Source organism: Moschus berezovskii, chromosome 4, assembly GCF_049115385.1.
Source record: "Moschus berezovskii isolate FMDL1 chromosome 4, NW_MosBer_1.0, whole genome shotgun sequence".
Lineage (NCBI taxonomy): Eukaryota > Metazoa > Chordata > Mammalia > Artiodactyla > Moschidae > Moschus > Moschus berezovskii.
In genome coordinates this window covers 125,227,421-125,253,368 of record NC_142463.1, presented here as the reverse complement: position 1 = coordinate 125,253,368, position 25,948 = coordinate 125,227,421, and the positions used below count along the sequence as shown (strand labels likewise).

The 25,948-nt window shown below is 51.8% G+C and overlaps 2 pseudogenes; both read left to right on the top strand.

Moving 5' to 3' along the window:
* Nucleotides 1-2,899: 2,899 nt before the first annotated feature.
* Nucleotides 2,900-8,813, top strand: LOC148778259 (uncharacterized; annotated as a pseudogene).
* Nucleotides 8,814-9,163: 350 nt separating this feature from the next.
* Nucleotides 9,164-25,187, top strand: LOC148778258 (uncharacterized; annotated as a pseudogene).
* Nucleotides 25,188-25,948: the final 761 nt, after the last annotated feature.

Genomic DNA, 25,948 nt, shown 5'->3' with positions numbered 1-25,948 from the left:
CGAATGACGCCCAGCACTGAGGGCCTGAGAAACACGGTCTAGCTGCACTCCCTGTGCCCCATGGGACACTGGACTTGGCCTATTCTAACTGGAGGCTCAGAGAGATGGACAGTGAGGATGGGGAACAGAAATCCTCGGCATTTCTAACACTCAGAGCAAACGCTTAGAAGGAGAAGGCAAGTATCAATCCCACCGACAGTGACATTCCATGAAAGACAATAGCTAGGTGTCCATCTAACCCAGGAGGGAAGCCCCTCTTCTCAGAGAAATGCAAGAGATGGATAAAAGAAGGTGAAGCCCACCAATCTGATGGAAAATAAGCTGTGCTCACAGATCAGAAGAATTCCTCCTGGTAAGATGATGTCACTTACCCCTCCCCCCGACCCCCACCGTGGGGCAATCCCGAGGTTCCACGCTATTCCTCTCAAAATACCAATTGCTGTTCTCAGGGCATTAAAACCAAAGAATTCCAAAATGTCTATGGAAACACAAAGGAGTCAAAAGAGTCAATGCAATCTGCCGCAAAGCCCTGAAATGCACATAGCAGACTGCTTGATAGCCAGTTTGATTATCACACTAGGATCACAGGACAGCATGGTACTGGGAAGAAATGAAGCACGTAGTACCAGATCCATGGAATGGAATTGAGGGTCCAGAAATAAACCCAAGCTTCTACGGTCAGTAAATTGACGCCAAAGGAGGGGAGGTGATATGGATGGGAACTACAGCCTCTGCAACAAAAGGCCGTGGGAAATGGAGATGGTTCCATCTGAACAATCACATTGGCTTTTGGTCTCATAACACCTCAGATTCAGTGAAACACATCAACACAAAGCCTGAAGTGATGAAACTCTTGGAAATAATGACGGGCCATAGGCTCCTTCATGTCAGGGACTTCTCAACATGTGTGGGGGGGGAAGCTAAATTGGGTCTCTTTAAGTCAAGGAAACAGGAAACCAAAGGACACCAATGAATTTCCGTCCACTTGAGGAGCTTTGCAAGAGAAAAGCTAAGCATTCACATATCAAAATGGTAACAAACTGAACACAAAAGAACATTTGCAAGCAGAATATCAGAGAAGGGGTTCCTACATAAAAGAGATGGAGAACTCACACCACTAATCTCCCAGAACAAACCCCAGATGTATCCCTACACCTAACAACAACTCCAACCACAAACTTTTACCTCACTCAAAACGAAAAGTTAAAGGATCACCCTAAGTCAAAAATATACATGCGTCCATGCATTCACAGGCATGAGAGCATCCACAGGAGAGACACAGAGACTAAGAGACAGATTGAATTTGGAAGGGTCAAGAAAGAAAGGAAACAAGGGAGAGAGACTGAACGATGCAGAGAAGAAATGAGTCAATTTCACAGAATTTGCATTAATCTCTCCTGATGTTGGAAACAATTGCAGTGCCTATTCCCCCTGCAAGGGGAAAATGACCAAAGATGATGAGACTCAAAGACAAGGATGTGGGGAGCCACTGTTGGGGCAGCCTCCCACACCCCGCGAGCCTGAGGGGTGACACTTGAGTAGGAAGAGGAAGGCTGATATCAGAGGGGGCGATGTCTGAATATGACCTTCCGGTCCTCACAATGTGGGGGTCAAGAAATAGGCAGGAAGGGGACTGCCTTTTAACAGGCTCCAGAGCCCATCTAGGCCTGATTCTGACCCATTCTGTGCTAGGTCAGCCCTGTATGGAATCCGTCCTTTGAGAAGTCTCAGTGTCCAAGCTCCTTGTAATGGCAGCACAAAGTTTGAACAGGCACTGGAGCTGTTCGTAGGCTGACAGACATAGGCAGGAGATGGGAGAGTGACCCCCACTCTACAGATGGAGAGAATGGGGAACCCCTGTGCGGCACATGGCTTGCCTAGGGCCACATTACTTCTAAGAAGGAACCTGGGCTGAAAGCAGCTGTGTCCTCAGAGCTCAGGCTCTGGCTACACCCAGGTCTCCCCAAGGCTGTGGGATGGGCCTTGTGGGTGTCACTGTGCCTGCGCGTGGACTAAGGGCATGGGGGAACAGCCAGAAACAAAGAGGTTCCCTTGGGGAGCTTTGTGCAAGGGACCTCGGCCACGAACCCAGGAAATGATGTGACTTCCTGGCAACAAAACCCAACAGAACCTGCAATCCAGCTATCCAGGCCTCCCCAGCGGAGAGGAGCCCCCAGCCAGATCTCGTGCTGTCAAGATGTTCTTCTGTTTTCCCCTGCCCAGAGGTCAGGGCCTCAGGCCAGCTCACATTCAGAGTGTGTGGGCACGCATTTGATGCTGGCTCAGGGGCCCCCGAGAGGCCTCTGTCCCTTTGCCCGAAGGAACAGAAAGGTAACAGGGGAACCCCAGACTGGGTCCAGCCACCTCTCGCGTCCCACCCGGGGAAGCCTGAGGCCTTTCCCTGGGTGTGTCTGCCTCAAGCAAACCCAGCCGCATGTGGGTCAGGAGCCCGTGGGCCGCATGTGTCCACACCCCAGGGGAGGGCAGGCAGGGTGTCATGGGGAGAGTCCATGCAGAGCGGGCCGCTCATGTTGACCTCACACCCTCAGTGGGGTTCTCCGCCCTCCCGGGTGCGTATCTGATCAGACACTCCACTCTGCTCTTTCTGGGAGCAGAAGGGCAGATGGGCAAAAGCAGCAGCCATCCTGGCCTGGCTCAGCTCAGAAATATCGAAGCAGGGCTGGCTGATGGTCACCATCATTGCAGAGCATCCCACCCGAGGTGTCCCCTGAGGGGCACACCCCATCCACCTCCCAGAGGGAGGGCTCAGAGCACCAGCCCCCTGCCTGGGAGGCCCAGTGCAGGCTCCAGGTGAGCGTGGCCATGGATGGCTCAGACCAACTGATATTGAAGAGGAAGCGGGCAAGGCCTGCTGCCCAGACACCACACAGCACACAACATGGGGCCCAGTCTCAGACTGCCACGTAGCTCAGCACTGCTGGCTCTGACCCAGAGTTTCGAGAAGCCCTGCCTCAGAGGCAGCAGGAGGACAGGGAGCCCAGCACGGCAGAGCACAGAGGTGAGGCGGCTGGGACTGCTGCATGTGAGTGTGGGGAGGCGGTGCTGAGCCACACAGGGAGGAGTCCCCCAGAGCTGGGGCTGGGCCTGGAAAAAAGGCTGGCCTCATACCACCCATCTTGGAGACTGCAGAGAAGACTCCGATGCTGGGCCTTCTTAGCGAATCTCTAGGAAGCTTTCGGGCCCACTTAGGCAAATGGCACGGCTGGCCTGTGGCAAGCTTTTCTTCTCCCACATCTCTAGCTCTGCCCGTCAAACTCAGCCAGCTTCCACGTCCAAGACCTGTCCCTACAGAGGTGGGAGCGCCAGGTGCAGGACCCAGGGATCCACTGAGGGGAGATCGAGAACTGAGACGTCCTCTCCCAAAGGCACGGGGCAAGCCAAGTACTGACCAGCACCCTCAGCACATCGGATATCTGTGCCAGCACGACCTCCAGCCCCAGGCCCCAATGTCCCACCCCGTCTTCCAGAACCTCCACCTTCACGTGCACTTGCACCTGCTTGGGCTTTGACGGCAAAACCCGAGTCAAGGCCTGAGTGACCACCTGTGCAGGGGCAGCCTGCCCTGCCTCCTGCCAAGGACTCAGATGCCCACCATGACTGTCCCACCCCTGCAGGGAGAACAGTACCCTGCTCTGGACAGAGACCCAGAGCCCTTTCGGCAAACACCTCGTCCATGGGCGTGGTTTGCTCTGCAGCCTCCATCCCTGTGTGTTCCCCGTGGACGCAATCCACTCCCTCCCCTCCCAGGGGAGATTGACTTCCCTTCCCCTGAGCTGATTTTCATCAGGCTTCTAGGCATCTTTCTTCTCATGTTTGATGTCTTTTATGTCTTTCTGTATATTTTGCTCGTAAGTGTGTGTCAATAAATTTTCCTTCCTTGATGCCATTTAGGAATTTGAAGGCCTTCACAAAGCTGTGTAAGCATCACCACTGTCTACATTCAGACACGCTCATTCTATCCTCCCCACCTCCCAGGAAAGCCTGGATTTCTGGTAAGCACTTCCCGTTCTTCGCTCCCCCACCTGGAAACATTGACTCCATTTCTCTCCGCATTTCTTCCCATCCTTTCGGCGTCCCCAATCAATGCCAATCACTAAAATGAGAGGAAACTGGATTTTGCTCTGACTGAAGGTGAACATTATAGTCTCTCAGTATTGTTAGTCTTGGCATCCCCATGAAGTCTACAGTCCATGGAATACTCTAGGCCAGAATCCTGGAGTCAGTAGCTTTTAACTTCTCCAAGGGATTGTTCTGACCACATATTGGAAAACCAAACGGGAGAATTCTGGTTTCTATGTAATTTGAAGTAGCTTTTAGGTATCTGAAAGGACCGTGTAGGTCCTTTCAAGATGTCATCTGACAAACGAAGCCCTCTCGGCAAATGTGTTCAGAATCTCCATGTAGGCATTCCTGTTGTAAGTGGGACAACTCAGGCATAAGCGAAATGCTGAGTTCTTCCGCCAACACAAACAAACTCACAACAATAAACCAGGCAGGAGAAATGGAAAGATAAACCCACACCAACAAAGGGACAAGTGATCCTCAGAACACAAGGGCAGAGAATGATCCACCATCCTTGTGGCCCCCACATGCTCGAGAAAATCAGTGATCAGGAAGGAAACAGAAGAAACATGTGCAGGTCCAATGAGAGGCAATGCACATGGCTAGTGTAGCTCAGAGGCGGCCTGACACTTTGCATAGACAAGCAGGCCACGGGAAACACAGTGCAGGTGGCGGTGTACATCATCTCAGAGATAGGTGCTCAGGATGCTGACAACCAGCCTTCAGGACACAAAGCGGGAGTGGAGGGCCTAGCAGAGCCCATAGACATCTCTCTCGCTCTCTGGGAGAAGAGTGTGCCAGACCAATCAAAGTCCCACAGGAGCATCTCTTCACGATCACTGCCCACCCTCAGGGTGGATCCCACTCCACTTCTGGCACGGTTGCTCCTGTCCTCTTAGATGTTCAACTCTGTCGGTCTGAAGCTGCAGGCCTGCTGGGCGCCTGCGGAGGCGAAACTCCCTTTAGCTTCTCACACAGCCGAGGGCACTGAAGGATGCCTGTGGCCTCTGGCTCACAGATGGAAGATCAGTGTCCTGTCAACCCGACCTGGGGATCGGGGCTGAAAGGGAGGCCGCACCCTATTCCCCTTTCACTGGACACAGCATCCCTGCTGCTAGAGCTGCTGAATCCATTCAACTGTAGAAATGCAAGCTGAAAAACAGCCATCTTTCCGAGAAGGTCTCCAAAAGAGTTTAGGAACAACGCATTTGGATACTAGAGGGGATGACATGCATGTCCATGGAAACTTGACACCTCTCAACAAATGCACTTCAAATGATTCCTAGACATACGTTCCATGCCAAACGGTTCACAAATCCAGAAGGAAATGGAGCAGACATTAGACATGAGCTCTGAATCTCCACAAACAATACAGAAAGGAACTACACAAAGAGTAACCAGGGAACACAGTGAACTTTGTCAAATCCAAGATTTGGACTCTGGGAAAGACCATCTGAAAAACGCAAATGACACCTCCCAGCTGGCAGACAACTGCTTGCATACACAGATCTTAGGCAGGAATTGGCTCCTAATACACAAACGACATGAACACAAAGGAGCCTGAAGGAGAGGTCTGGAGGGACACCAGGTGAAGGAAGGGACGTGTAGAGTACACTGAAAGATGTACAGCACTGAGGGCCTGAGAAACACCGTCTAGCTTCACTCTCCGAGCCCCGTGAGACCCTGGACTTGGCATATTCTACCTGGAAGCTTAGAGAAATGGACAGTGAAGATGGGGAAGAGAAATCCTCGGCATTTCTAACACAGCAAACGCTTAGAATGAGAAGGCAAGTATCAATCCCAACGACAGTGACATTCCATGAAAGGCAATAGCTAGGGGTCCATCTAACCCAGGAGGGAAGCCCCTCTTTTCAGAGAACTGCAAGAGATGGATGAAAGAAGGTGAAGCCCACCAATCCAATGGAAAATAGATGTGCTCACGGATCAAAAGAATTCCTCCTGGTAAGATGATGTCACTTACCCCTACCCGTGACCCCCACCGTGGGGCAATCCCGAGGTTCCACCCTATTCCTCTCAAAATACCAAAGGCTGTTCTCAAGGGATTATAACCAAAGAATTCCAAAATGTCTATGGAAACACAAAGGAGTCAAAAGAGTCAATGCAATCTGTCGCAAAGCCCTGAAATGCACATAGCAGGCTGCTTGATAGCCAATTTGACTTTCACACTAAGATCACAGGACAGCATGGTACTGGGAAGAAATGAAACACGCAGAACCAGATCCATGGAATGGAATTGAGGGTCCAGAAATAAACCCAAACTTCTATGGTCAATTCATTGACACGAAAGGAGGTGAGGCGATACGAATGGGAACAAGATCCTCTGCAACAAAAGGCCGTGAGAATTGGAGATGGTTCCATCTGAACAATCACATTGGCTTTTGGTCTCATAACACCTCAGATTCAGTGAAACACATCAACGCAAAGCCTGAAGTGATGAAACTCCTGGAAATAAGCATGGGCCATAGGCTCCCTCATGTCAGGGACTTCTCAACATGTGTGTGTGGGGGAAGCTAAATTGGGTCACTTCAAGTCAAGGAAACCAAAGGACACCCACGAGTTTCCGTCCACTTGAACAGCTTTGCAACAGAAAAGCTAAGCATTCACATATCAAAATGGTAACAAACTGAACACAAAAGAATATTTGCAAGCAGAATATCTGAGAACGGGTTCCTACGTAAAAGAGACAGAGAACTCCCAGCACTAAGTCTCCCAGAACAAACCCCAGACGTATCCCTTCCCCAACACCACTCCAACCCCAAACCTTTACCTCACTCAAAACGAAACCTTAAAGCCTCACCCTAGGTCAAGAATATACATGCGTACATGTATTCACAGGCATGCGAGCATCCACAGAAGAGACACAGAGAGTAAGTGACAGATTGAATTTGGAAAGGTCAAGAAAGAGAGGGAACGAGGGAGAGAGACTGAACAATGCAGAGAGGAAATGAGTCGATTTCACAGAATTTGCATCAATCTCTCTTGATGTTGGAAACAATTACAGTTCCTATTCCCCCTGCAAGGGGAAAATGACCAAAGATGATGAGACTCAAAGACAAGGATGTTGGGAACCACTGTTGGGGCAGCCTCCCACACCTCCGAGGCTGAGTGGGACATTTGAGTAGGATGAGGAAGGTTGATATCAGAGGGGGTGATGTCTGAATATGACCTTCCGGTCCTCACAATGCGGGGGTCAAGAAAAAGGCAGGAAGGGGACTGCCTTTTCCCAGGTCCCAGAGCCCATCCAGGGCTGATTCTGCCCCTTACAAAGTGCTAGGTCAGCCCTGTGTGGAATCCGTCCTTTGGGAAGTCTCAGTGCCAAGCTCCTTGTGATGGCGGCACAAAGTATGAAGGCTGTTTGTAGGCTGACAGACCTAGGCAGGAGATGGGAGAGTGATCCCCACTCTACAAATGGAGAGACTGGGGAAACCCTGTGGGGCACATGGCTTGCCCAGGGCCACATCACTTCTGAGAAGAAGGAGCCTGGGCTGAAAACAGCTGTGTCCTCAGAGCTCAGGCCCTGGCTGCACCCAGGTCTCCCCAAGGCTGTGGGATGGGCCTTGTGGGTGTCACTGTGCCTGCACGTGGACGAAGGGCATGGGGGAACAGCCAGAAACCCAGAGGTTCCTTTGGGGAGCTTTGTGCAAGGGACCTTGGCCACGAACCCAGGAAATGTTGTCACTTCCTGGCAACAAAACCCAACAGAACCTGCAACCCTGGTATCCAGGCCTCCCCAGCAGAGAGGAGCCCCCAGCCAGATTGCATGCTGTCAAGATGTTCTTCTATTTGCCCCTGCCCAGAGGCTGGGGGCCTCAGGCCAGCTCACATGCAGTGTGTGGGAACGCGTTCGACGCTGGCTCAGGGCCCACCAGAGAGGCCTCTGTCCCTTTGCCCGAAGGAACAGAAACATAACAGGGAAACCCCAGGCCGGGTCTGGCCACCTCTTCCATCCCACCCAGGGAAGCCTGAGGCCTTTCCCTGTGTTGGATGGGGGTTTCTCGGGGTTTGTCTGTCTCAAGCAAGCCCAGCCGCATGTGGGTCAGGAGCCCTTGAGCCGCTTGTGTCCACACCCCAGGGGAGAGCAGACAGGGTTTCATGGGGAGAGCCTGGGCAGAGCGGGCTGCCGAGGTTGACCTCACACCCTCAGTGGGGGTCTCCGCCCTCCCAGGTGGGTATCTGATCAGACAATCCACTCTACTCTTTCTGGGAGCAGAAGGGAAAATGGGCAGAAGCAGCAGCCATCCTGGCCTGGCTCAGCTCAGAAATATCGAAGCAGGGCTGGCTGATGGTCACTGTCATTGCAGAGCATCCCACCCGAGGTGGCCTGTGAAGGGCACACCCCATCCACCTCCCAGAGGGAGGGCTCAGAGCACCAGCCCCCTGCCTGGGAGGCCCAGTGCAGGCTCCAGGTGAGTGTGGCCACGGATGGCTCAGCCCAACTGACATTGAAGAGGAAGGGGGCAAGGCCTGCTTCCCAGACACCACCCAGCACACACCCCGGGTCCCAGTCTCATGCTGCCATGGAGCTCAGCACAGACGGTTCTTACCAAGAGCTCTGAGAAGCCCTGTCTCGGAGGCAGCAGGAGGACCTGGAGCCCAGCACAACAGAGCACACAAGTGAGGCGGCTGGGACTACTGCCTGTGAGTGTGGGGAGGCGGTGCTGAGCCACACAGCGAGGAGTCCCTCGGAGCTGGGGCTGGCCCTGGACTGAAGGGTGGCCGCACACCACCCATTTTGGAGACTGCAGAGAAGACTCCAATGCTGGGCCTTCTTAGCGAATCTCTAGGAAGGTTTTGTGCCCACTTAGGCATATGGCAAGTCTGGCCTGTGGCAAAATCTTCTTCTCTCCCAGCTCTAGCTCTGGCCGTCAAACTCAGCCAGCCTCCAGGTCCAAAACCTGGCCCTACGGAGGTTGGAGCTCCAGGTGCAGGACCAAGGGACCCACTGAGGGGAGATCGAGACATGGACGTCCCCTCCCAAAGACAGGGAACCAGCCAGGTACTGACCAGCACTGTCAGCACACCGGACCTCTGCCTGCACGACCCCCAGCCATAGGCCCCGATGTCCAACCCCGCCTTCCAGAACCTCCATGTCTACGAGCACTTGCACCTGCTCGGGCTCTGGCGGCAGATCTCGAGTCAGGGCCTGAGTGAGCACCTGTGCAGGGGCAGCCTGCCCTGGCTCCTGCCAAGGACTCAGACACCCACCATGACTGTCCCACCCCTGCAGGGAGAATAGGCCCCTGCTCTGGGCAGAGACCCAGAGCCCTTTCAGCAAACACCTCGTCCAGGAGTGCGGTTGGCTCTGCAGCCTCCATCCCTGTGTGTTCCCCGTAGATCTCGTCCACCTCCTCCCCACCCAGGGGAGATTGACTTCCCTTACCTGAGCTGATTTTCATCAGGCTCCTAGGCTTCTTTCTTCTCATCTTTTATGTCTTTCTGTATATTTTGCTCGTAAGTGTGTGTCAATAAATTTTCCTTCCTTGATGCCATTTGGGAATATGGAGGCCTTCACAATCCTGTGTAGACATCACCACTGTCTAAATTCAGACACCCTCATTCTATCCCCCCTACTACCCAGCAAAGCCTGGATTCATGGCAAGCACTCCCCGTTCCTCTCTCCCCAGCCTGAGAACATTGAGTCTATTCTCTCTGCATTTCTTCCCATCCTTTCGGGGTCCCCAATCAATGCCAATCACTGAAATGATGGGAAACTGGATTTTTCTTTGACTGAACGTGAAAGTTACAGTTTCTCAGTATTGTTAGAGTCTTGGCATCCACTTGAATTCTACAGTCCATGGAATTCTCTAGGCCAGAATCCTGGAGTGGGTAGCTTTTCCCTTCTCCAAGGGATTGTGCTGACTCCCCACATATTGGAAGACCAAACTGGAGAATTCTGATTTCTATGTCATTTGAAGTAACCTTTGGGTATCTGAAAAAACCTTGTAGGTCCTTTCAAGATGTCATCTGCCAAACGAAGCCCTCTCAGCTAATGTGTTCAGAATCTCCAGGTAGGCAGTGCCGTAGTCAGTGGGACACCTCAGGCACAAGGGAAAGGCTGACTTCTTCCGCCGGCACAAACAAACTCACAACATTAAACCAGGCAGGAGGAATGGAAAGATAAACACACACAAACAAAGGGACAAGTGTTCCTCAGAACACAAGGCCAGAGAAAAACCCACCATCCTTGTGTCCCCCACATGCTCGAGAAAATCAGTGATCAGGAAGGAAACAGAAGAAACATGTGCAGGTACAATAAGAGGCAATGCACATGTCTCGTGTAGCTCAGACAAGGTCTGACGCTTCACATGGACACGCAGGTAAGGTGAAACACAATGCAGGTCGCCGTGGTCATCATCTCAAAGCTAGGTGCTAAGGATGGTGACAACCAGACTTTGGGACCACAAGAGGGAGCTGAGGGCCTAGAAGAGCCCATGGACATCTCTCTCCCCTCTGGCCGAAGAGTGTGCCAGACACATCAAGTCCCACAGAAGCATCTGTTGATGATCAGTGCCCACCCTCAGGCTGGATCCCACTCCACTTCTGGCATGGTTGCTCCTGTCCTGTTAAATGCTCACTTCTGGCGTTCCAAGCCACAGGCCTGCTGGGTGCCAGGGGAGATGAAACTGTCTTCAGCCGCTCACACAGCCAAGGGCACACAAGGATGCCTGTGGCCTGTGGCTCACATATGGAAGATCAGAGCCCTGTCAACCCAACCTGAGGATCGGTGCTGAAAGTAAGGCTGCACACGACTCTCCTTTCACTGGACACAGCGTTCCGCTGCTAGAGCTGCTGAATCCATTCAACTGTGGAAATGCAAACTGGAAAACACCCATCCTTCTGAGAAGGGCTCCAAAAGAGTTTAGGAGCAACACATTTGGAAACCAGAGGGGATGACATGCGTGTCCATAGAAACTTGACACCTCTCAACAAATGCACTTCAAAAGATTCCTAGACATACGTTCTATGCAAAAAGGTTCACAAATCCAGAAGGAAATGGAGCAGACATTAGACATGAGCTCCGAGTCTTCACACACAATACAGAAAGGCACTACACAAAGAGTAACCAGGGAACACAGTGAACCTTGTCAAATCCAAGATTTGGACTCTGGGAAAGACCGTCTGAAAAACACAAACGAAACCTCCCAAGCTGGGAGACAACTGTTTGCATACACAGAGCTTAGGCAAGATTTTGCTCCTAATACTCTAACGACATGAACACAAAGGAGCCTGAAGGAGAGGTCTGAAGGGAAACCAGGCGAAGGCAGTGACACGGAGGGTACACCGAATGATGCCCAGCACTGAGGGCCTGAGAAACACGGTCTAGCTTCACTCCCCGAGCCCCATGGGATGCTGGACTAGGCCTGTTCTACCTGGATGCTCAGAGAGACGGACAGTGAGGAAGGGGAAGAGAAATCCTCGGCATTTCTTACACTCACAGCAAACGCTTAGAAGGAGAAGGCAAGTATCAACCCCACCGACAGTGACAGTCCCTGAAAGGCAATAGCTAGGAGTCCATCTAACCCAGGAGGGGAGCCTCTCTTCTCAGAAAACTGCAAGAGATCAAGGAAAGATAGTGAAGCCCACCAATCCAATGGAAAATAAGCTGTGCTCAGGGATCAGAAGAATTTCTCATGATAAGATGATGTCAATGCCCCCTCCCCCCAACCCCCACCCTGGGTCAATCCAGAGTATCCAGTGAATTCCTCTCAAAATACCAACAGCTTTTCTCAGGGCATTATAACCAAAAAATTCCAAAATGTCTATGGAAACACAAAGGAGTCAAAAGACTCAATGCAATTTTCCGTAAAGCCCAGAAATGGATGTAGCAGGCTGCCTGATGGCCAATTAGACTATCACATTAGGATTATCAGGAAAGCATGGTACTGGGAAGAAATCAAACAGGCAGAACCAGATCCATGAAATGGAATTGATGGTCCAGAAATTAACCCAAGCTTCTACAGTCAATTCCTCGACGCCAAAGGAAGGGAGGCGATACGAAAGGGAACAAGAGCCTCTGCAACAAAAGACTGTGGGAATTGGAGATGGTTCCATCTGAACAATCACATTGGCTTTTGGTCTCATAACACCTCAGATTCAGTGAAACACATCAACACAAAGCCTGAAACGAGGAAACTCCTGGAAATATGCATGGACCATAGGCTCTTTAATGTCAGGGACTTCTCAACATGTGTGGGGAAGAAGCAAAACTGGGTTTCTTCAGGTCAAGGAAACAGGAAACCAAAGGACACCCATGGGCTTCTGTCCAATTGAACAGCTCTGCAACAGGAAAGCTAAGCATTCACAAATCAAAATGGTAACAAACTGAACACAAAAGAATATTTGCAAGCAGAATAGCAGAGAAGGGGTTCCTCCGTAAAAGAGACTGAGAACTCACAGCACTAAGTCTCCCAACTCCAACCCCAAATATTTAACTCACTCGACACGAAACTCTAAAGATTTCCCTAGTTCAAAAGTATACATGCTTTCATGCATTCACAGGCATTCGAGCATCTACAGGAGACACAGAGAGGAAGAGACAGACTGAATTTGGAAAGGTCAAGAAAGAGAGGGAACGAAGGAGAGAGACTGAACAATGGAGAGAGGAAATGAGTCGATTTCACAGAATTTGCATGAATCTCTCTTGAGGTTGGAAACAATGAGAGTGCCTATTCCCCCTGAAAGGAGGAAAATGACCCAAGATGATGAGATGCAAATGAAGGATGTGGGGAGCCACTGTTGGGGCAGCCTCCCACACCCCTCGAGGCTGAGTGGGCCACTTGAGTAGGACGAGGAAGGTTGATATCAGAGGGGGCGATGTCTGAATATGACCTTCCAGTCCTCCCAATTTCGGGGGTCAAGAAATAGGCAGAAAGGAGACTGACTTTTCCCAGGTCCCAGAGCCCATCCTGGCTTGATTCTGTCCCATTCTGTGCTAGGTTAGCCCTGAGTAGAATCCGTCCTTTGGGAAGTCTCAGGGTCCAAACTCCATGTGATAGCGGCCCAAAGTTTGAACAGGCACTGGAGCTGTTTGTAGCCTGACAGAACTAGGCAGGAGATGGGAGAGTGACCCCCACTCTGCAGGTGGAGAGTCTGGGGAAACCCTGCGGGGCACATGGCTTACCCGGGGTCACATCACTTCTGAGAAGAAGGAGCCTGGGCTGAAAGCAGCTGTGTCCTCAGAGCTCAGGCTCTGGCTGTACCCAGGTCTCCCCAAAGCTGTGGGGTGGGCTGTGAGGGTGTCACTGTGCCTGCACATGGATTAAGGGCGTGGGGGCACAGCCAGAAACACAGAGATCCCCTTGGGGAGCTTTGTGCAAGGGACCTCGGCCACGAACCCCAGAAATGATGACACTTCCTGACAACAGATCACAACAAAAAACGCAACCCGAGTATCCAGGCCTTCCCAGTGGAGAGAAGCCCCCAGCCAGATCGCTTGCTGTCAAGATGTTCTGCTGTTTGCCCCTGCCCAGAGACCAGGGCCTCAGGCCAGCTCACAGGCAGAGTGTGTGGGAATGCGGTTAACGCTGGCTCAGGGCCCTCCCGAGAGGCCTCTGGCCCTTTGCCCGTAAGAACAGAAAGGTAACAGGGGAGCCCCAGGCCGGGTCTGGCCACCTCTCCCGTCCCACCCGGGGAAGCCTGAGGCCTTTCCCTGTGTGTGAATGTGAGTTTCACGGGGTGTGTCTGCCTTAAGCAAGCCCAGCCACATGAGGGTCAGGAACCTGTAGGTCGCTTGTGTCCACACCCCAAGGGAGAGCAGTCTGGGTGGCATGGGGAACATCCGGGCAGAGCCGGTTGCCCAGGCTGACCACATGCCCTCAGGGGGTGTCTCGGTCCTCCCTGGTGGGTATCTGAGCAGACAATCCTCTCTGCACCTTCTGCAGCAGAAGGGCAGATGGGCAGAAGCAGCAATCATGCTGGCCAGGCTAAGTTCTGAAATATCGAAGCAAGGCTGGCTGATGGTCACTATCTTTGCAGAGCGTCCAATCCGAGGTGGCCCCTGAGGGGCACACCCCATCCACACACCAGGGGGAGGACTCAGAGCACCAGCCCCCTGCCCAGAAGATCCAGAAAAGGCTCCAGGTGAGCGTGGCAATGGACGGGTCAGCCCAACTGGCGATGAAGAGGAAGCATGAAAGGCCTGCTGCCCAGACAAACCCAGCACACACCCCGGTGTCCAATGTCAGGCTACCACGGAGCTCAGCAGAGCCAGCTCTCACCCAGAGCTCCGAGAAAACCTGCCTCGGAGGCAGCAGGAGAACATGGAGCCCAGCAGTGCAGAGCACAGAGGTGAGGCGGCTGGGGCTGCTGCATGTGAGTGTGGGGAGGCAGTGCTGAGCCACACAGCGAGGAGTCCCCCAGAGTTGGGGCTGGGCCTGGGCCAAAGGCTGGCCTCAAGCCACCCATCTTGGAGACTGCAGAGAAGACTCCAATGCTGGGCGTTCTTAGCGAATCTCTAGGAAGCTTTCATTCCCACTTAGACGAATGGCAAGGCTGGCTTGGGGCAAACTTTTCTTCTCTCCCAGCTCTAGCTCTGTCAAACTCTCCCAGCTCTAGCTCTGTCAAACTCTCCCAGCCTCCACATCCAAGACCTGTCCCTACAGAGGTGGGAACTCCTGGTGCAGAACCCAGGGATCCACTGAGGAAAGATCGAGACCTGAGACTTCCCCTCCCAAAGACACGGGCCCAGCCGGGTACTGGCCAGCACCCTCAGCACATCGGATCACTGTTCCTGCACGACCCCCAGCCCCAGGCCACAATGTCCCACCCTGCCTTCCAGAACCTCCACATCCACGTGCACTTGTACCTGCTCGGGCTTTGGCGGTAGAACCCAAGTCAAGGCCTGAGTGACACCTGGGCATGGGCAGCCTGCCCTGGCTCCTGCCAAGGACTCAGACGCCCACGATGACTGTCCCACCCCTGTAGGGAGATCAAGACCCTGCTCTGGACAGAGCCCCAGAGTCCTTTCAGGAAAAAACCTTGTCCAGGGGTGCAGTTGGGTCTGCAGCCTCCATCCTGTGTGTTTCCCGTGGATGAAGTCCACTCCCTCCCCACCCAAGGGAGATTGACTTCCCTTCCCCTGAGTTGATTTTCATCAGGCTCCTTTGCATCTTTCTTCTCATCTTTTATGTCTTTTATGTCTTTCTGTATATTTTGCTCCTAAGTGTGTGTCAATAAATTTTCCTTCCTTGATGCCATTTGGGAATATGGAGGCCTTCACAATGCTGTGTAAGCCTCACCATTTTCTACATTCGGAAACCCTCATTCTATCCCCCCCCCCACTTTCCAGAAAAACCTGGATTGATGGCAAGCACTCCCTGTTCCACTCTCCCCATGTGACAACATGGAGTTTGTACTTCTCTCTGCATTTCTTCCCATCCTTTCGGGGTCCCCAGTCAATGGCAAACACTGAAATGATAGGAAACGGGATTTTGCTCTGAATGAAGGTGAAATTTATAGTCTCTCAGTATTGTTAGTCTTGACATCCCCATGAAGTCTACAGTCCATGGAATTCTCTAGGCCAGAATTCTGTAGTGGGAGGCTTTTCCCTTCTCCAGGGGATTGTTATGACTCCCCATATATTGGAAGACCAAACTGGGGAATTCTGGTTTCTATGTAATTTGAAGTAGACTTTGGGTATCTGAAAGGACAGTGTAGGTCCTTTCAAGACGTCATCTGACAAACGAAGCCCTCTCGGAAAATGTGCTCAGAATCTCCAGGTAGGCAGTGTTGTTCTCAGTGAGACACCTCAGGCACAAGGGAAAGGTGGAGTTCTTCCACCGGCACAAACAAACTCAAGCAATAAACCAGGCAGGAGAAATGGAAAGATAAACCCACACCAACGAATGGACAAGTGTTCCTTCAAAGACAAGGCCAGAGAAAAATCCACCATCTTTGTGGCCCCCACATGCTCGAGAAAATCAGTGATTGGGACGGAAAGAGAAGAAACATGTGGAGGTCCGATGAGAGTCAATGCACATGACTAGTGTAGCTCAGAGATGGCCTGACGCTTCGCATGGATACGTGGGCAAACTGAAACACAGTGCAGGTGGCGGTGGTCATTATCTCAGAGCTAGGTGTTCAAGATGGTGACAACCAGCCTTCGGGACCAAAAGAGGGAGTGGAGGGCCTAGGAGAGCCCATAGACATCTCTCTCGCTCTCTGGCAGAAGAGTGTGCCAGACCCATCAAAGTCCCACAGAAGCATCTGTTGATGATCAGTGCCCACCCTCAGGCCGGATCCCACTCCACTTTTGCCATGGTTGCTCCTGTCCTCTGAGATGCTCACATCTGGCGGTCCAATACCAAAGGCCTGATGGGTGCCAGGGGAGACGAAACTCCCTTCAGTTGCTCACACAGCCAAGGGCATACAAGGATGCCTGTGGCCTGTGGCTCACAGATGGAAGATCAGCTCCCTGACAACCTGACCTGAGGATCAGTGTTGAAAGGTAGGCCGCACACAACTCTCCTTTCACTGGACATGGCGTCCCTGCTGCTAGAGCTTTTAATCCATTCAACTGTGGAAACGCAAAATGAAAAAAAAAAAAACATCGTTCCCAGAAGGTCTCCAAAAGAGTTTAGGAACAACGCATTTGGAAACCAGAGGGGATGACATGCATGTCAATGGAAACTTGACACCTCTCAACAAATGCACTTCAAATGATTCCTAAACATACGTTCCAGGCAAAACGGTTCACAAATCCAGAAGGAAATGGAGCAAACATTAAACATGAGCTCTGAGTCTTCACACACAATACAGAAAGGAACTACACGAAGAGTAACCAGGAAACACAGTGAACTTTGTCAAATCCAAGATTTGGACTCTGGGAAAGACCGTCTGAAAAATGCAAATGACACCTCCCAAGCTGGGAGACAACTGTTTGCATACACAAAGCTTAGGCAGGATTTGGCTTCTAATACACTAACGACATGAACACAAAGGAGCCTGAAGGAGAGGTCTGAAGGGAAACCAGGCGAAGGAAGGGACACGGAGAGTACACCGAATGATGCCCAGCCCTGAGGCCCTGAGAAACACAGTCTAGCTGCACTCCCTGAGCCCTGTGGGACCCTGGACTAGGCCTGTTCTACCTGGAGGCTCAGAGAGATGGACAGTGAGGAAGAGGAAGAGAAATCCTTGTCATTTCTAACACTCACAGCAAATGCTTAGAAGGAGAAGGCAAGGATCAACCCCACCAACCGTGGCATTCCCTGAAAGGCAATAGCTAGCAGTCCATCTAACCCAGGAGGGAAGCCCCTCTTCTCAGAGAATTGCAAGAAATGGATGAAATAAGGTGAAGCCCACCAATCTAATGGAAAATAAGCTGTGCTCATGGATCAGAATAATTCCTGGTAAGATAATGTCACTTCCCCCTCCCCACGACCCCCACTGTGGGTCAATCCAGAGTTTCCACTCAATTCCTCTCAAAATGCCAACGTCTTTTTTCAGGGCATTATAACCAAAGAATTCCAAAATGTCTATGGAAACACATAGAAGTGAAAAGAGTCAATGCATTCTGCCACAAAGCCCTAAATGGACATAGCAGGCTGCCTGATGGCCAATTAGACTATCACATTAGGATCATCAAGACAGCATGGTATTGGGAAGAAATCAAACATGAAGAACCAGATCCATGGAAAGGAATTGAGAGTCCAGAAATAAACCCAAGCTTCTACAGTTAATTCATAGACGCCAAAGGAGGGGAGGCGATACGAATGGGAACAAAAGCCTCTGCAACGAAAGGCCTTCGGAATTCAGATGGTGCCATCTGAACAATCACATTGGCTTTTGCTCTCATAACACCTCAGATTCAGTGAAACACATCAACACAAAGCCTGAAGTGATTAAACTCCTGGAAATAAACACAGGCCATAGGCTCCTTAATGTCAGGGACTTCTCAACATGTGTGTGGGGGAAGCAAAACTGGGTCTCTTCAAGTCAAGGAAACAGGAAACCAAAGGACAACCACGGTCTTCCATCCACACTTTGCAACAGAAAAGCTAAGCATTCACATATCAAAATGGTAACAACCTGAACACAAAAGAATATTTGCAAGCAGAATATCGCAGAAGGGGTTCCTCCGTAAAAGAGACTGAGAACTCACACCACTAAGTCTCCCAGAACAAACCCCAGACCTATCCCTTTCTCTAACACCAACTCCAACCCCAAACTTTTACCTCACTCGACACGAAACCCTAAAGTCTCACCCTAGGTCAACAGTATACATGTGTACATGCATTCACAGGCATGCGAGCACGCACAGGAGAGACACAGAGAGGGAGAGACAGACTGAATTTGGAAAGGTCAAGAAAGAGATGAAACGAGGGAGAGACACTGAACAATGGAGAGAGGAAATAAGTCGATTTCACAGAATTTGCATGAATGTCTCTTGAGGTTGGAAACAAATACAGTGCCTAGGGAAAATGACCCAAGATAATGAGACTCAATGACTAGGATGCGGGGAGCCACTGTTGGGGCAGACTCTCCCAACCCTCGAGACTGAGTGCGACACTTGAGTAGGACGAGAAAGGTTGATATCAGAGCTGGCGATGTCTGAATATGACCTTCCGGTCCTCCCAATGCAGGAGTCAAGAAATAGGCAGGAAGGGGACTGCCTTTTCCCAGGTCCCAGAACCCATCCAGGCTTGATATTTCCCCATTCTATGCTAGGTTAGAACTGTGTTCCCATCCTTTGGGAAGTCTCAGTGTCCAAGCTCCATGTGATAGCCGCCCAATGTTTGAACAGGCACTGGAGCTGTATGTAGGCTGACAGACCTGGGCAGGAGATGAGAAAGTGACCCCACTATGAAGATGGAGAGACTGGGGAAACCCTGGGGGGCACATGGCTTCCCCAGGGCCACATCAATTCTGAGAAGAAAGAGCATGGGTTGTGTTGAAAGCAGCTGTGTCCTCAGAGATCAGGCCCTGACTGCACCCAGGTCTCCCCAAGGCTGTGGGGTAGGCTGTGTGGGTGTCACTGTGCCTGCACGTGGCCTAAGGTCGTGGGGAAACAGCCAGAATCCCAGAGGTTTCCTTGGGGAGGTTTCTGGAAGGGAACTCGGCCACGAACCCAGGAATGATGTCACTTCCTGGCAACAGAACCCATCAGAACCCGCATCCCGGGTATCCAGGCCTCCCCAGCGGAGAGGAGCCCCAGCCGGATCGCTTGCTGTCAAGATATTGTGCTGTTTGCCCCTGCCCAGAGCTGGGGCATCAGGCGAGCTCACAGGCAGAGTATGTGGGAACACAGTCCACACTGGCTGGGGGCCCCCCCAAGAGGCCTCTGGCCCTTTGCCCGAGGAACAGAAAGGTAACTGGGGAGTCCCAGTGTGAATCCGGCCACCTCTCCCGTCCCACCCTGGGAAGCTGAGGCCTTTCCCTGTGTGTGGATGGGGGTTTCTCGGGGTGTGTGTGCCTCAAGCAAGCCCAGTGGCATATGGGTCAGGAGCCCGTGGGCCGCTTGTGTTCACTCCCCAGGGGAGAGTATGCTGCGTGTCATTGGAAGTGTCTGGGCAGAGCCGGCTGTGCAGGCTGACCTCAAAGCATCAGGGGGATCTCCTCCCCATGAATTCTACAGTCCATGGAATTCTCTAGGCCAGAATCCTGGTGTGGGTAGCTTTTCCCTTCTCCAGGGGATTGTTCTGACTCCCCTAATATTGGAAGACCAAACTGGAGAATTCTGGTTTCTATGTCATTTGAAGTAGACTTTGGGTATCTGAAAGGACCGTGTAGCTCCTTTCAAGATGTCTTCTGCCAAACGAAGCCCTTTTGGCAAATGTGCTCAGAATCTCCAGGTAGGCAGTGCTGTTGTAAGTGGAACACCTTAGGCACAAGGGAAAGGCTGAGTTCTTCCACTGGCACAAACAATCTCACAACAATTAACCAGGCAGGAGAAATGGAAAGATAAACCCGCACCAACAAAGGGACAAGTGTTCCTTCAAAGACAAGGCCAGAGAAAAATCCACCATCCTTGTGGCCCCCACATGCTCGAGAAAATCAGTGATCGGGAAGGAAGCAGAAGAAACATGTTCAGATCCAATGAGAGGCCACGCACATGGCTAGAGTAGCTCAGAGATGGCCTGACACTTTGCATGGACATGCAAGCCAAGGAAAACACAGTGCAGGTGGCGATGGTCATCATCTCAGAGCTAGGTGCTCAGGATGGTGACAACCAGCCTTCGGGACCACAAGAGGAAGCGGAGGGCCTAGCAGAGCCGATAGACATCTCTCTTGCTCTCTGGCAGAAGAGTATGCCGGACCCATCAAAATCCCACAAGAGCATCTCTTTACAATCAGTGCCTACTCTCAGGGTGAATCCCAATCCACTTCTGGAACGGTAGCTCCAGACCTTTGAGATGCTCACCTCTGGCGGTCCGAAGCCTCAGGCCTGCTGGGCAACAGCAGAGCCGAAACTCCTTTCAGCTTCTCACACAGCCAAGGGTACCCAAGGATGCCTGTGGCCTGCACCTCACAGACGGAAGATCAGCAAACTATTAACACGACCTGGGGATCGGTTCTGAAAGGGAGGCTGCACCCGATTCCCCTTTCACTGGAAATAGCGTCCCTGCTGCTAGAGCTGTTGAATCCATTCAACTGTGGAAATGCAAGCTGAAAAACACCCATCTTTCCGAGAATGTCTCCAAAAGTATTTAGGAGCAACGCATTTGGAAACCAGAGGGGATGACATGCATGTCCATGGAAACTTGACACCTCTCAACAAATGCACTTCAAATGATTCCAGGACATACGTTACATGCAAAACAGTTCACAAATCCAGAAGGAAATAGAGCAGACATTAGACATGAGCTCTGAGTCTTCACACACAATACAGAAAGGCACTATACAAAGAGTAACCAGGGAACACAGTGAGCTTTGTCAAATCCAAGATTTGGACTCTGGGAACGACCATCTGAAAAATGCAAATGACACATCCCAAGCTGGGAGACAACTCTTTGCATACACAGAGCTTAGGCAGGATTTGGCTCCTAATACACAAACGTCATGAACACAAACAAGCCTGAAGGAGAGGTCTGGATGGACACCAGTCGAAGGAAGGGACAGGGAGAGTACACTGAATGATGTCCAGCACTGAGGGCCTGAGAAACACGGGACCAAAAGAGGAAGTGGGGGGCCTAGCAGAGCCGATAGACATCTCTCTCGCTTTCTGGCAGAAGAGTGTGCTGAACCCATCAAAATCCCACAGGAGCATCTCTTTACAATCAGTGCCCCCTCTTAGGGTGAATCCCACTCCACTTCTGCAACGGATGCATGGTCCCCGTGGGACACTGGACTAGGCCTCTTCTAACTGGAGGCTCAAAGAGATGGACAGTGAGGAAGGGGAAGAGAAATCCTTGGCATTTCTAACACTCACAGCAAATGCTTAGAAGGAGAAGGCAAGGATCAACCCCACCGACAGTGACATTCCTTGAAAGGCAATAGCTAGGAGTACATCTAACCCAGGAGGGAAGCCCCTCTTCTCAGAGAACTGCAAGAGATGGATGAAAGAAGGTGAAGCCCACCAATCCAATGGAAAAGAAGCTGTGCTCACGGATCAGAAGAATCCTCCTGGTAAGATGATGTCACTTGCAACTCCCACAACCCCCGCAATTTGGCAATACAGAGGTTCCACCCTATTCCTCTCAAAATGCCAACGGCTGCTCTCAGGGCATTATAACCAAAGAATTCCAAAATGTCTATGGAAACACAAAGGAGTCAAAAGACTCAATGTAATCTGTCCCAAAGCCCTGAAATGGACATAGCAGACTGCCTGATAGCCAATTAGATTATCACACTAAGATCATCAGGACAGCATGGTACTGGGAAGAAATCAAACATGCAGAACCAGATCCATGGATTGGAATTGAGGGTCCAGAAATAAACCCAAGCTTCTACGGTCAATTCCTCGATGCCAAAGGAGGGGAGGTGATACGAATGGGAACAAAAGCCTGTGCAGTGAAAGGCCGTGGGAATTGGAGATGGTTCCATCTGAACAATCACACTGGATTTTGGTCTCATAACAAATCAGATTCAGTGAAACACATCAACACAAAGCCTGAAATGAGGAAACTCCTGGAAATATGCACGGACCATAGGCTCTTTAATGTCAGGGACTTCTCAACATGTGTGGGGGATAAGCAAGTGATGAAACTCCTGGAAATAAGCACGGGCCATAGGCTCCTTCATGTCAGGGTCTTGTAAACATGTGTGTGGGGGGGTAGCAAAATTGGGTCTCTTCAAGTCAAGGAAACAGGAAACCAAAGACAACCACGGTTTCCGTCCACTTGAACAGCTTTGCAAAAGAAAAGCTAAGCATTCACAAATCAAGATGGCAACAAAATGAACACAAAAAATATTTGCAAGTAGAATATCGGGGAAGGGGTTCCTCCGTAAAAGAGACTGAGAACTCACACCACTAAGTGTCACAGAATAAACCCCAGACCTAGCCCTTCCCTTAACACCAACTCCAACAACAAACCTTTAACTTACTCGACAGGAAACCCTAAAGCCTCACCCTAGGTCAACAATATACATACATACATGCATTCACAGGCATGCAAGCATCCACAGGAGAGACACAGAGAGGAACAGACAGACTGAATTTGCAAAGGTCAAGAAAAAGAGGGAAGAAGGGAGATAGACTGAACAATGGAGAGAGGAGAGGAGTCGATTTCACAGAATTTGCCTGAATCTCTCCTGAGGTTGGAAACAATGACATTACCTATTCCCCCTGCAAGGGGGAAAATGACCCACGATGATGAGACTCAAAGACAAGTATGCTGGGAGCCACTGTTGGGTCAGCCTCCCCCACCCCTCGAGCATGAGTGGGACACTTGAGGAAGACGAGGAAAGTTGATATCAGAGGGGGCGATGTCTGAATATGACCTTCCGGTCCTCCCAATGCGGGAGTCAAAAATAGGCAAGAAGGGGACTGCCTTTTCCGAGGTCCCAGAGCCCATCCAGGCCTGATTCTGCCCCATTCATTTTTAGGTCAACCGTGTGTGGAATCCGTCCTTTGGGAAGTCTCAGTGTCCAAGCTCCATGTGACAGAGGCCCAAACTTTGAACAGGCAGTGGAGCTGTTCGTAGGCTGACAAACCTAGGCAGGAGATGGGAGAGTGACCCCCACTCTACATACGGAGAGACTGGGGAAACCCTGCAGGGCACATGACTTGCCAGGGCCACATCACTTCTGAGAAGAAGGAGCCTGGGCTCGGCTGAAAGCAACTGTGTCCTCAGAGCTCAGTCCCTGGCTGCACCTACATCTCCCCAAGGCTGTGGGGTGGGCTGTGTGGGTGTCACTGTGCCTGCACGTGGCCTAAGGGCGTGGGGGAACAGCCAGAAACCCAGAAATTCCCCTGGGGAGATTTGTGGAATGGACCTCGGCCATGAACCCAGGAAATGATGTCACTTCTTGGCAACAGAATCCAACAGAACCCGAAACCCGTTTATCCAGGCCTCCCCAGCAGAGAGGAGCTCCCAGCCAGATCGCTTGCTGTCAAGATGTTCTGTTGTTTGCCCCTGCTCAGAGGCTGAGGCCTCAGGCGAGCTGTCATTCAGAGTGTATGGGAACGTGGTCGATGCTTGCCCAGGGGCCCCCGAGAGGCCTCTAGCCGTTTTCCCGAAGGAAGAGAAAGGTAACATGGGAGCACCAGGCCGGTTCCAGCCGCCTCTCTCGTCCCACCCGGGTAAGCCTGAGGCCTCTCCCAGTGTGTGGATGGGGGTTTCTCAGGGTGTGGCTGCCTCAAGCAAGCCCAGCTGCATGTGGGTCCAGAGCCCGTGGGCCGCTTGTGTCCACATCCCAGGGGAGAGCAGGCTGGGTGGCATAGGGAGCTTCTGGGCAAAGCCAGCTTCCAAGGATGACCTCACGCCCTCTAAAGGGGTCTCCGTCCTCCCAGGTGGGTATATGAGCAGATACTCGTCTCTGCTATTTCTTGGAGCAGAAGGGAAGAAGGGCCGAAGCAGCAGCCATCCTGGCCAGGCTCAGCTCAGTAATATCGAAGCAGGGCTGACTTATGGTCACTGTCACTGCAGATCGTCCCACCTGAGGTGGCCCCCGAGGGGCAAACCCCATCCACCTCCCAGAGGTGGGGCTCAGAGAACAAGAACCCTGCCCAGGAATCCCATTGCTGGCTCCAGGTGAGCCTGGCCACGGAGGACTCAGCCCAACTGGCGATGAAGAGGAAGCAGGCAAGGCCAGCTACCAAGACACCACCCAGCACACACCCCAGGGGCAAGTCTCAGACTGCTACGAAGTTTAGCACAGCCGGCTCTGACCCAGAACTCCGAGAAGCCCTGCCTCGGAGGCAGCAGGAGGACCTGGAACACAGAACGGCAGAGCACAGAGGTGAGGTGGCTAGGGCTGCTGCATGTGAGTGTGGGAAGGCGGTGCTGAGCAACACAGCGAGGAGTCCCCCAGAGCTGGGGCTTGAGCTGGACCAAAGGCTGGCCTCACACCACCCATCATGGAGACTGCAGAGAAGACACCGTTGCTGGGCCTTCTTAGCGAATCTCTAGGAAGCATTCATGCCCACTTAAGCACATGGCAAGGCTGGCCTGTGGCCAACATTTCTTCTCGCCCAGCTCTAGCTCTGCCCATCAAACTCAGCCAGACTCCACGTCCAAGACCTGTCCTTACAGAGGTGGGAGCTCCAGGTGCAGGACCCAGGGATCCAGTGAGGGGAGATCGAGACCTGAGACGTCCCCTCCCAAAGACACGGGGCCAGCCGGGTACTGGCCAGCACCCTCAGCACATCGAATCTCTGTGCCTGCACGACCCCAAGCCCCAGGCCCGAATGTCCCACCCTGCCTTCCAGAAATTCCATCTCCACGTGCTCGGGCTTTGGCGGCAGAACCTGAGTCAGGGTCTGAGTGACCACCTGCGCAGGTGTGGCCTGCCCTGGATCTTGCCAAGGACTCAGACGCCCACCATGACTATCCCACCCCTGCAAGGAGAATAGGCCATTGCTCTGGACAGAGACCCAGAACCCTTTCGGCAAACAGTTCGTCCAGCGGTGCAGTTGGCTCTGCACCCGCCATCCCTGTGTGTTCCCCGTGGACGCCGTCCACTCACTCCCACCCAGGGGAGATTGACTTCCCTTCCGCTGAGCTGATTTTCACCAGGATCCTAGGCATATTTCTCCTCGTCTTTTATGTCTTTGACGCCTTTCTGTATATTTTGCTCATAGGTGTGTGTCAATAAAGTTTCCTTCCTTGATGCCATTTAGGAATATGGAAGCCTTCACAATCCTGTGTAAACATCACCACTGTCTACATTCAGACACCCTCATTCTATCCGCCTCCACTTCCCAGCAAAGCCTGGATTCATGTCAAGCACATTCTGTTCCCATCTCCCCTGCCGGACAACACTGAGTCTTCTCTCTGCATTTATCCCAATTCTTTCTGGATACCCAATCAATGCCAATCACTGAAAGGATAGGAAACTGGATTTCGCTCTGACTGAATGAGAATGTTATAGTCTCTCAGTATTGTTAGAGTCTTGGCATCCCCTTGAATTCTACAGTCCATGGAATTCTCTAGGCCAGAATCCTGGAGTGGGTAGGTTTTCCCTTCTCCAGGGGATTGTTCTGACATCCCACATATTGGAAGACCAAACTTGAGAATTCTGGTTTCTATGTCATTTGAAGTAGCCTTTGGGTATCTGAGAGGACAGTGTAGGTCCTTTCAAGAGGTCATCTTCCAAACGAAGCCCTCTCGGCAAATGTGCTCAGAATCTCCAGGTAGACAGTGCTGTTGTAAGTGGGACACCTCAGGCACAAGGGAAACGCTGAGTTCTTCCACCGGCACAAACTCACAACAATAAACCAGGCAGGAGAAATGGAAAGATAAACCCA